At 44.1% G+C, this 12,024-nt stretch overlaps 1 long non-coding RNA gene across 1 annotated transcript in view; it reads left to right on the forward strand.

Annotated features, from left to right (window-relative positions):
* Positions 1 to 12,024, forward strand: part of LOC146806011 (uncharacterized) — a 487,650-nt gene that overhangs the window by 299,491 nt on the left and 176,135 nt on the right. The gene's annotated exons all lie outside the window — the stretch shown is intronic.

Genomic DNA, 12,024 nt, shown 5'->3' on the forward strand with positions numbered 1-12,024 from the left:
GGAAAATATTAAAAAATATGTTTGAAAAACCCATTAAGTTCAAATAATATTTTTTAATTTTTAAAAGAATTAATTGAAAAAATAAGTTTGAAAAATGGTGATAAAAAAGTATTTATAAAAAATGTAATTAATGAAATTGACACACTGAATTTGAAAAATATACAAATCCAATCAAAATAATTAAACATGATATCTTCAGAGATAAGTTATAGATAGGAATTAGCATTTAAAAACCTTTGAAATTCACTTAAAAAAACATAGGTTTCATGCACGTTATAGTTAGGAATTGGCATTTAAAAAACCTTTGAAATTCACTGAAAAAACCGAAGGTTTTAGGGGCGTTATAGTTAGGAATTGGCATTTAAAAAACCTTAGAAATTCACTGAAAAAACCATAGGTTTCAGGAGTTTTATAGTTAGCTGGACATTTCCCTCGTACAAAACCCTAGAAATTCCCCTGTTATAGTTAGTTCAGCTAACTATAACTCGCGCCCCCGCAATGCGCTGCTGATGACGTCACATATTACATCACTCATGACATGGTCAGTGACATCACTGATGACATCTCAAATGACATTACTGATGACATCACTGATGACATCATCCATGTGATAAATTACTGCATCTTCTCACACCCTAATTTAACCGTTGATACACCAACTCAAAATTTCAGACGTACATTCTCAAAACCATAGATACTCTAATACCAATAACTTCATACCCACTCATTAACTCTTAGGTCTATATACACCTCCACTCACTCACCTGTACAGTAACTCATACTTACAGTCACTCCGTACAAGACTATCATATGCATTTATACACCTACAGAGACACTCACACACCACTAATCATCCATAGAGGTATTCTCACACCTAGTCAGTCATGCAAATAATTAATCACACTCCCATTTACTCACCCATGCAGTTATACACACTCAAGTTCACTTACTCATAAAAATAGTACCACATTCTTACGCTCTTATACAATCATTGATACAAGCACACACTCATCCATACAGCCACTCTCACAATCACACACTCTCATATATACCCACTTATATACTCTTAGGCGCATATATACTGTCTTTCACATATGTAGTTAGTCACACATGTACCACTGAGATATACATTCAATCCCTAACACACGCATACATACACTCACTCAACCATACAGTTCATTACAGATGCACTCTTAAAACCAAGCACCCATAGAATCACCCACTCACACATCTATGCGCAGAGTCACACACACCCTACCCACACAAACACTCAGGCACCCATACAGATACTCAGACAACCAATCAATAACCCATATAGACACTCATATAGCTATTCACAAAACCATGCAGCCCCTTATACACCAACAGACAGACACATACAGACATTCACACAGTTTAGTCACTAGTCTGCAGTAAGATACATTTAATGACTCACTTATAGAGTCAGTTACACACCTAGAAAATCATCCATTCACAAACTTGTACAACCACTCTTTCTTCCACAGGCCTTTCACTATAAATATATAAATCATATTTAAACTTTACAGAAACACACAGTCACTGGATGACGTCATCAGTGATGTCATCAGTGATGTCATTTGAGATGTCATCAGTGATGTCATCAGTGATGTCACTGACCATGTCATGAGTGATGTAATATGTGACGTCATCAGCAGTGCATTGCGGGGGCGCGAGTTATAGTTAGCTGAACTATCTATAACAGGGGAATTTCTAGGGTTTTGTACGAGGAAAATGTCCAGCTAACTATAACACCCCTGAAACCTATGTTTTTTTCAGTGAATTTCTAAGGTTTTTTAAATGCCAATTCCTAACTATAACGCCCCTGAAACCTTTGTTTTTTCCAGTGAATATATATATATATATATATATATATTACCTACTGGCGGTCGCCAGTAGGTAGTTATAGTTAAGACCACGTTTCCATAGGAAATCCGCAACATTCTATTTTGAATAACTTTGGCGCCGGTCGACGAATCCTCGCAAAGTTTTCAAAATAGGTGGGGCGCTACGCTCCGCTCCTACCCTGAAAGTCTCGGGGGGATTCGTCAAGCGGGGGCTGAGATAAAAGGGGGGTCCCAAAACGCGTTTTTCCCATGCATTTTTCCATAGGACCTTTAGACACAGCTACAGCCCGAACGGCTGAACAGAATTACTTGAAATTTGGCAGAGAGGTAGTCCTCAGGTCAAGGAAGTGCCTTTTGTAGGTTTGGTGTAAATCTGTTCAGTAGTTTCTGAGAAAATAGCCTTTAAATCAATATATATATCTGTGACAGCTTACGGTGCGCTTACGGTGCGCTTACCGTAAGCTTACCGTACGCGTACGGTGGCGTGCGCGAGCGCGGTTTTGATTGGCTCTTAGATCTTAGTAAACATTCGAATCGGTCGAAACCAGGAAGCGGCGGCCGCCATTTTCTCTCTCGCTCTCTGAGTTGGGCAGCAAAAACGAAGCCAAATAATGTCTAAAGAGGCATTTTCGTGAGATCCTAACCACCCAGCATTGATATAGGGGTCCCCAAACAACCCCCAAGCCCCCCCAAATTTTTTTTTTTTTCGGAAAATCGCCGATTACGCTTACCGTACGCGTACGCTAAAAATTTTTTTAAAAAAAAAATTATTCACATTCTCCCCACCCCGTGTGCAAATGGTGCCCGAAGGGCTCCATTTGTACATGGCTTATGATCAGTATGAAATTATCAAAGAATACATTTCACAAAGATGCGCCTAATATGTCCCCCATGTGCGCACGGTGCACGAAGCGCATCGTGCGTACATGGCCCATCCCGCATAACGTGGGCACGCGGTGCGCGCAGCGCACCGCGTGACCACCGTGCGTGCACGGCACTTACTGCGTAAAGTGGGCGCGCGGTGCGAAGCGCACCGTGCGCGCACAGAACGAACTGCGTTAACTGGGCGCGCACGCCACGAATGGCGTAAAGTAACTTAGCATTTAAAAAACCGTACAAATTCACTGAAAAAACCATAGGTTTCACACACGTTATAGTTAGGAATTAGCATTTAAAAAACCTTGCAAATTCACTGAAAAAACCATAGGTTTCACACATGTTATAGTTAGCTGTACATTTCACTCGTAAAAAACCAATGAAATTCCCGTGTTATAGTTAGTGCAGGCAACTATAACTCACGCGACCGCAATCTTCTGCTGATGACATATGTGTCTTTATGAAAAAAAAATATTTGTAATATATGTATAGCTAAAATTTAATGGAAGAAGACATGGGCAAATAAGTGTCGAAATACAGTATTAGCATCAGCAGAGGATTGCGGTCGCGTGAGTTATAGTTGCCTGCACTAACTATAACGCGGGAATTTCATTGGTTTTTTACGAGTGAAATGTACAGCTAACTATAACATGTGTGAAACCTATGGTTTTTTCAGTGAATTTGCAAGGTTTTTTAAATGCTAATTCCTAACTATAACGTGTGTGAAACCTATGGTTTTTTGAGTAAATATATATATATATATATATATATATATATATATATATATATATTTAGATATATTCCACACAAACATGCTCCTGCTAGGATCTGTGGCCCGAGTCAGGTGGCGCGGGATGGCAGCGGAGCAAGCCGTCAATCAATCGCACACAAAAGTAAGAATTTCCACACTTTTAGATAGCGCCACAGTGGGGGTTTAATTACATATGGTAACATGTTTCGACAGCTGAGGATGTGTGATCAAGACAGCCTCGGCTGTCGAAACGCATTACCATATATAATTAAACCCCCACTGCGGCACTATCTGAGAGTGTGGACATTCTTTCTTTTGTGTTATATATTTATATATATATTCATATATAGGTTAAATGAAGCGATCAATCAGAGTTGCACTCTCATCAGCAAGCTTGATCACAAACACACACAAATATATATATATTTTTTTATTTTTTTATTCTGAACTATGAAATGTCCATATGCAAGCACACTGGAATTTGATAAATAATATTAATTGCTTCTTAGCATCCTTACACCCACCAGCGAAAAAGGAACATGAACTTCAAATCCCAGCATGCAAAGAAGGAGAAATAAAACACCCATTGATGGGAACCCACTGAGGGAAAATGTATTATGAACTATCTATCCCTGCATACATGGATACTAATGAGCATTCCACTAGAAGCAATAAAGAGCAATTTTGAAAATGAATTGTTGGTTAGTGCTAATTGTGTGGATGCTATGAAAGGAGCCTGTGAGCAAGGACTTTGGCAGCCCAAAAAGCGTAAGGCAGAAAAAATATTGTTGTTGGAACTGCAGGTTGCCTAAAAGAATGGAACGACATGCTGTCAAGTGCAGCTTTGTCTGAGGAAATGTTTTGTGTTTCATATTAACGAACTTCTGTCCAGCCGTGAAGCTCTCACCACTGTGCTGAAAAGAAAAGCGGGTCCGTGGTTTGGACCGTCCATGCCATAGACGGAACAGCAAGTCTCTTTTTTACTGAACTATGCAATGTACATCGGCAAGCCCACTGGAGGTTGGTAAAGATTATTAATTGTCTCTTGGCATCCTTATACCCACCAGGGAAAAAGGAACATGAACTACAAATGCCAGCATGCAAAGAAGGAGAAATAAAACACCCATTGATGGGAACCCACTGTGGGAAAAATTGTTATGAACTATCTATCCCAGCATGCATGGATGCTAATGAGCTTTCCACTAGAGGCAATGAAGAGCAATTTTGAAAAGGAATTGTTGGTTCGTGCTAATTGTGTGAATGCCATGAGAGGAGCCTGTGAGCAAGGGCTTTGGCAGCCAGAAACGCGTAAAGCAGACAAAATATTATTGTTGGAAATGCAGGTTGCCTTAAAGAAAGGAACGACATGCTGTTGAGTGCAGCTTCATCTAAGGAAGTTTTGGGTTTCATTTATATGTATACATATAGTTTCACTGAGAAAAACATAGGTTTCAGGGACGTTATAGTTAGAAATTAGCATTTAAAAAACCTTTGAAATTCACTGAAAAAAACCATAGGTTTCAGTGATGTTATAGTTAGTTGGTCATTTCACTCGTACAAAAAAAGATAAATTTGAATGTTATAGTTAGTTGAGCTAACTATAACTCGCGCCCCCGCAATGCACTGCTGATGACGTCACATATTACATCACTCATGACATGGTCAGTAACATTACCGATGACATCTCAAATGACATCACTGATGACTTCACTGATGACATCATTCAGTGAATGTGTGTTTCTGTAAAGTTTAAATATATTTTATATATGTTAATGCCAATGTGTATTGAAGAATAGGTTGGTGCATAAGTGTGTGGGTGGATCATTTAATAGGTGTGTGACTGACTGTATAAGTTAGTTATCAAATGTGTCTTACTGAATGCATGGGTTAGTGACTAAACTGTGTGAATGTCTGTATCAGTCTCTCAGTTGTTGTGTAAGCTGCTGCATGGGTTGATGATTAGGTACATGGGAGAGACTACAACACTACATGGCCCAGCTTGTCATTGTAGTGATGTGCTGCTCACAGGTCTAGTTCTCAGTAAGCCACAGTCACTCCCTGACGGCTGGTTTACACCCACACCACACCCATCAAGCACAGTCATCACAGGACACGTGACCCTGCCAATAAAAATGACCGGATGCACGTGCTCCATGCCATTTCCATTTCAGACTTGGTGCACCGGATGCACTACGGCTGGCACGGGCACACCGCCACGGGACGGTGAATTTTGGTCCAGTGAGGTAGGGGCATTGTAAGTGCTGAGCAGGTATGCAGCCTGCGATGATCCCCCATCCCGGTGGTCCGGACAGCTCATGTTTTGTGTGCCCTGCTGGACCGCAGTGTAGCCCTGAGCCACTGAACAGCGGGGGCCTCACTGGTCACTGAGTTATTGGCACCATAGGGGCTGAGCGGGTGTGCAACCTGTAATGATGGTGGGTTCACTGGTATGTCCTCTGCCATGGTAAAATTAAGACGCAGCACCAAATGTGAGACCTGGTGGCCTGCAGAGCGGGGCTGCATGATGTGGAGGGTGCCCTGTCTGCAAAAAGGTGAGCAGTAAGGCCTGGGTGCACAGGGGCAGGCAGAAACCTCTGGGCGGTGGGAGTGAATGGGGTGCAGCAGCCTAGGTGCACAGCAGCAGGTAGACACCTCTGGGCAGTGGAAGTGGATGATGTGCAGCAGCCTGGATGCACAAAGGAGGGACAGCGATTTAGGTGTGCGCTGTCGTATATACTCTGCCATTCCTGATTCTGTACTATGTTTCAGATGTGCAAGCTTGAGGGCACCAGTATGTCCTAGCACGTGGTTGGAGACACAGCAGTGGCGTAAAGGTGAGCTGTGAAGGTTTTGTCCACAGCGTGGGCACTCACTGTCCCTCCTCATTTCTTTCTTTCTCTCCCTCACACTCTTTCTCTCTCTCTTCCTCTGTTCCACTGTTCTTCTCTTCCTCTTTCTCACACTCTTGCTCACACTGTTTCTCTCTTTCTCTCTCTCTTCCTCTCTCTCACTCCTTCTCTCTCTCTCTCTCTCTCTCTCTCTCCTTTTATGGACACACGACGCACAATCTTATCTTGCGTTTTGTCTAGCAGGCCTGCGATGATGCGTGGCCATCCTGCAATCAACACTTACCCTGAATTGTGAGATCGGCTTGACCGTGTGTACACAATCGGTGAGGAGGTTGCTTCGGCACATGGTGGACCCTCTTTGACACACACTGGTGGCGGAAGGTGAGCAGAGAGGCTTGTTTGCGCAGCGGCGGGCAGTCATCTCCGGGCAGTGGGAGTTGATCGGGTGCAGCAGCCTGGGTGCGCAGCAGAGGGCAGACACCTCTGGGCAGTGGGAGTGGATGGAGTGCAGCAGCCTGGGTGCACAGAGGCAGGCAGACACCTCTGGGCATAAGGAGTCGATGGTGTGCAACAGCCTGAGTGTGCAGGCCGGACAGACACCTCTGGGTGACGGGAGACAATGGGGTGCAGCAGCCTGAGTGTGCAGGGGCAAAACAGAGAATTACACGAGTGCAGTAGTATGTACTCTGCCATCACTGTTTCTATAATATGTTTCAGCTGACTAAACTTGAGGGCTGCATTATATCTTGGCACATGGTTGGAGACACACCGGTAGCAGAAAGGTGAGCTGTGAAGATTTTCTCCACAGTGTCAACACTTACTCTTCCTTTCTGTCACTCACACTCTTTCTCTCTCTTATTCTCTATCTCTTCTTTTCCCTCTCTCACACTTTCTCTCTTTCTCTGTCTCATCCTCTCTCTGTCATTCTTTCTTTCTCTCGCTTCCTGTCTCTCACTCTTTCTCTCTCTCTCTCACACTGTTTCTCTCTTTCTCTCTTCCTTGTATCTCACTGTTTCTCTTTCTCTCTCTCTTCCTCTCTCTCACTCTTTCTCTCTCTCTCTCCTTTGCTGGACGCATGACGCACCATCTTATCTTTCTTTTTGTCTTGCAGGCTGTGATTCACAAATTGTCAAGGGATAACATGCCATACCTGTACCTACTTTTATTTTGTTCTTTTGTTTAAATAAAATGTTTTATATGTAAATCCATACATGACTAAGCTGTTTATTTGTCCAACCTCACAAACATCTTCTTATTAATAATTGTACGACATTAGCCAATTTTTTAAGTTCCAGATTCTCTAACGTGACTGCCACATTTGTTTGTTGGGGCGAGGGGGCATGAGGGACAAGGAGCTGCTGCTGGGGGGTGTCGGAGCAGTGTTGGGTGTCCGACCTGCATGATCATTGGTTCCATTGCATCTGTTCTCAGAGACTTGCGAGCCGGCGGGCTGGCTCATAGATGAAGAGCTGCGAGCCGACTGGCTGGCTTGTAGAGGGAGAGCCATGGCCCATCAGTTCGCAGAGGGAGAGCAGCGGGCCAGCTCGCAGAGGAACAGCTGCATGTCCACAGGTATAGGGAAAGGTGTAGGCCGTCGGCTTCCAAAGGGATAGCTGAGGAACAGTGATGTGGGAGAGGGAGCGTGAAGGGGGTATCTCGCAGAGAGAGACCTGTGATATATTTCCAGTCTTGGCTTCACAGATACAACTGTGGGCCCGAGAAGTCACACCCAAAGAGCTGCTAGCCGACCGGTGGTTCACAGAGGGAGACTTGTGGGCCCAAGAAGGTTGTTGGGGGTATGCTGGTGATGTGGGAAGAGGGTGCGTTACCTGCTGATGTGGGGAGAGGCAGCGTGAAAGGAGTATCTTGCACAGACAGAGCTGCCTCGGACAGATGCGAGCTGACAGACTGAATCACAAAATGGCTTTTCAATGCTCATATAGTGTGACTTATCAACAGTTTGCACCCAGGCTCGCAGAGGGACAGCTGCGGCCCGTGGGCTCGACTCGCAGAGGGACAACTTCGGGCCACCCGCTCGCAAAGGAACAGCAGCGTACTAGCTCGCAGAGGTAGAGGCACAGCAGCGTCCTAGCTCGCAATGGTAGAGAGCTGCGAGCCGACGGACTGGGTTCTAAAGGCAGAGCTGCGAAGTGGTGATGTGGGGAGAGGGAGCGTGAAACGGGAATCTCGCACAGACAGAGCTCCGTTATATTTTCAGTATTGCCTCGCAGAGGTAGAACTACGGAGAGATACCAGCTGATGGACTCGACTCGCAGAGGGACAACTTCGGGCCACCCGCTCGCAAAGGAACAGCAGCGTACTAGCTCGCAGAGGTAGAGGCACAGCGGCGTCCTAGCTCGCAATGGTACAGAGCTGCGAGCCGACGGACTGGGTTCTAAAGGCAGAGCTGCGAAGTGGTGATGTGGGGAGAGGGAGCGTGAAACGGGCATCTCGCACAGACAGAGCTCCGTTATATTTTCAGTATTGCCTCGCAGAGGTAGAACTACGGAGAGATACCAGCTGATGGACTGAATCACAAAATGGCTGCCAACACTTCCTAGTCTCAACAGTTTGCAGCCAATGAGCCGCAAGCTAATGCTCGTAACGCCTCAACCAATCAGATGTCAGAATTTTCAAATATCGATATCTATACAATATGATATTTCTCAAAAACTACTGAATGGATTTAGCCCATTTAAAAAAAAGCGTGCTTTCCGCACCACAACCTTTCTCCCTGCCAAAATGTGGCACGCCCGCTCGCAAAGAGGCATAGCAGCATACTAGCTCGCAAAGGCAGAGAGCTGCGAGCCGACGGACTGCCTTCTAAAGGCTTAGCTGCGAGCTGGTGATGTGGCAGAGCAAGCGTGAAAGGGGTATAAACAAAAGCGTGCTCTCTTGACCACGGCCTTTCTCCCTGCTAAATGTGGCGAGTCCCCTTGCAAAGAGGCACAGCAGCATACTAGCTCGCAAAGGTAGAGAGCTGTGAGCTGACGGACTGACTTCTAAAGGCATAGCTGCAAGCTGGTGATGTGGGCAGAGGGAGCGTGAAAGGGGTACTTCGCACAGACCGAGCTCCGGTATATTAAATTGCCCTCTGCACCTTTTTTATATTTTCACTCGATGCGAGGCACAAGATGGCTGCTAACAGTTCCTGGTTTGAAGTGTTAGCAGTCAATCAGAGGACACTTCCTGGTTTGAAGAGTTAGCAGCCAATCAGAGGCAAGCTCGTGCTCGGGAGTTAGGCTCCACCCAGATATATTTTTTTCCTTTAATATCTCAAAAACTACTGAACAGATTTACAACATTTCAACAAAAGCGTTCCTTCTGGACCAAGACCTTTCTTCCTCCCAAATTTGTCGTAATTCCGTTCAGCAGTTTAACCTGTAGCCTTGTCTAAAGTTTCCTATTGAAAATGCATTGAGAAAACACATTTTAGAACCCCCCTTTCTTCTCAGCCCCCCTTGACCAATCACCCCCAAACTTTCAAGATAGTAGCTGATCAAAAAAGATGCTTTTCCTATGGAAACGTGGTCCTAACTATAACTATCTACTGTTAATATATATATATACATATCTGCTCTGCACACTTGCTTTGTAAGCAAAAACATATTTGCGCGTTGAGTTCTTCAACTCCCTCACATGGCATAAGGGCCCCGCCCGGTCGGGCTTCTTCAATTTACAAAGGATTCTTCAAGAATGAACTGCTGAGGGAATATACTCCATTCTATTTCTGTCCGAATTGCCAATTGAAGTATCCTCACACCAACTAGCATTCCGTTTGCAATTTATGCCTATCACCGGATTATCAAGAGGAAAACTGTAGGCCTGCAGATCTTTTTGGTCCAAAAAAACACCCAGAGACCGCCGTGCCCAATGCCAAGAAATGCTGCGTAGACAGGCAGACGATTCACTGGACATCTTCAGTTGACAAGAGGAAGAAGAGGAAGCCTCAGCAGCTCAAGAGGATACATTGTCCATCAATGATTCCGATTCCGTAATTGAACAGGACTCAGCCATCCTCGATTCAACTAAAAAAACATCAGACCATGAGTACAACTGTCCCTGATCCTGAAACTAAAAAAACTGTTCCATTCGAAAAACCAGCTTCAGGTCCGCCACTGATTTGGATGCTTTGCCTTTGGGTTCAGCACTGAAATTTCAGCCTACAGAAGGTCCTCCACTTCCTCCAAGTTGATTCAACAACTCACAGAACATCCACTTCAGTTACGAGAGACAAGGGTCATGGCTGTTCGGTTCCAACTATGCCAAACCTTCTTTGGCTCAAAAGGGCTCACATTTAGACCGAAAACTCCATCAAAATCAATCCTTGACGTTATGCAGTAAAGACTTGATCCAAAACAAACAACACTTCAGATTGAACCAGGAACCAAAAAGATAATTCTCCAACCATTAAAGCCTCAATCCTCTAAAAGACAATTTAGTTTTGAAGATGCTATACACATTCCTTCAAAAACTTCTAAGAAGAAGAAAAAGGACATTGCTACTAGCCCTTTGAATGTTCCCATTCCTACCTGACCAAATCCACCAACACCACCACCCACCAGCCACTCCACCACCTGATTCACAACAACATTCTGAGGGTGGCCACATGTCACCTCATTCACCTATAATTAATGAGGATGATATCATACGAGAGGACACACATCATGGGATGCTTAGGACATATAAACACAAGGGGATACATTCCCAGACCTTTATCCCACACGTCCATCACAACCAGATGTTGCCTCTGCCGATAAGGATTGAAGAGCTAGAGCTGCAGCTCATTTTAATGTGCCTTTACATAAAAACCCCATGGAAGATGACTTCATTTTTTAAGCATTATCCACTGTTCAAAGGGGGTCACAATATTTACCATTCCTTAAAGGAATGTTACATCATATAGACAACATTTTTAAAGACTCTGTCAAGACATTCGAAAATGATTGGAGCAGTGCACCACCAAATATTCAAATACAGTCACACCAAGTGGTCAATTTTCTTTCCATAGAAAGAGTCTTTATTGTAGTTATCCAACCATTAAAATGGAGAACGTCTCAGCCAACGCGTTTCGTTGAAAGAATTGAACTTCGTCAGGGCGTACTCGAGAATATGTCTTAATCCCACAATTGGTCCACTATCTGTATCGTAGGTAGTCCGTCTCTAAATAAAGGGCCTATAACGTGGATATGGTATTTCCAGGTAAATTCATAATATCTGGTATGTCTGGTGTACTAGGGAATGCCTCCTTGATAAGGGCACCACAATAAATTCACGAGCCTGCGACTGTCCGCGCTCCTTCCTCAAAATGCCACCGGGTGTGTAGTCACGTCACTACAATTGTGGGATTAAGCCATATTCTCGAGTACGCCCTGACGAAGTTCAATTCTTTGAACGAAACTTGTAAGCTGAGACGTTCTTCATTTTAATGGTTGGATAAATACAATAAAGACTCTTTCTATGGAAAGAAAATTGACCACTTGGTGTGACTGTATTTGAATATTTGCTGATGCACTGCTCCAATCATTTTCGAATTTTCCTATCTGCTTGGCAGTCTGTGTCCCTTAACGGCGGATGCAGGAGCATTTTGATGCACACCTATTAGAATTACACTTTTATCCATAGTATATGGGAACACAACAAAGAAGTGCGACACTTGGAGTCCACCGTTAGTTCTTGTCCT

This window comes from Triturus cristatus, chromosome 8, assembly GCF_964204655.1.
Source record: "Triturus cristatus chromosome 8, aTriCri1.1, whole genome shotgun sequence".
In the NCBI taxonomy this organism is placed as follows: Eukaryota; Metazoa; Chordata; class Amphibia; order Caudata; family Salamandridae; genus Triturus; species Triturus cristatus.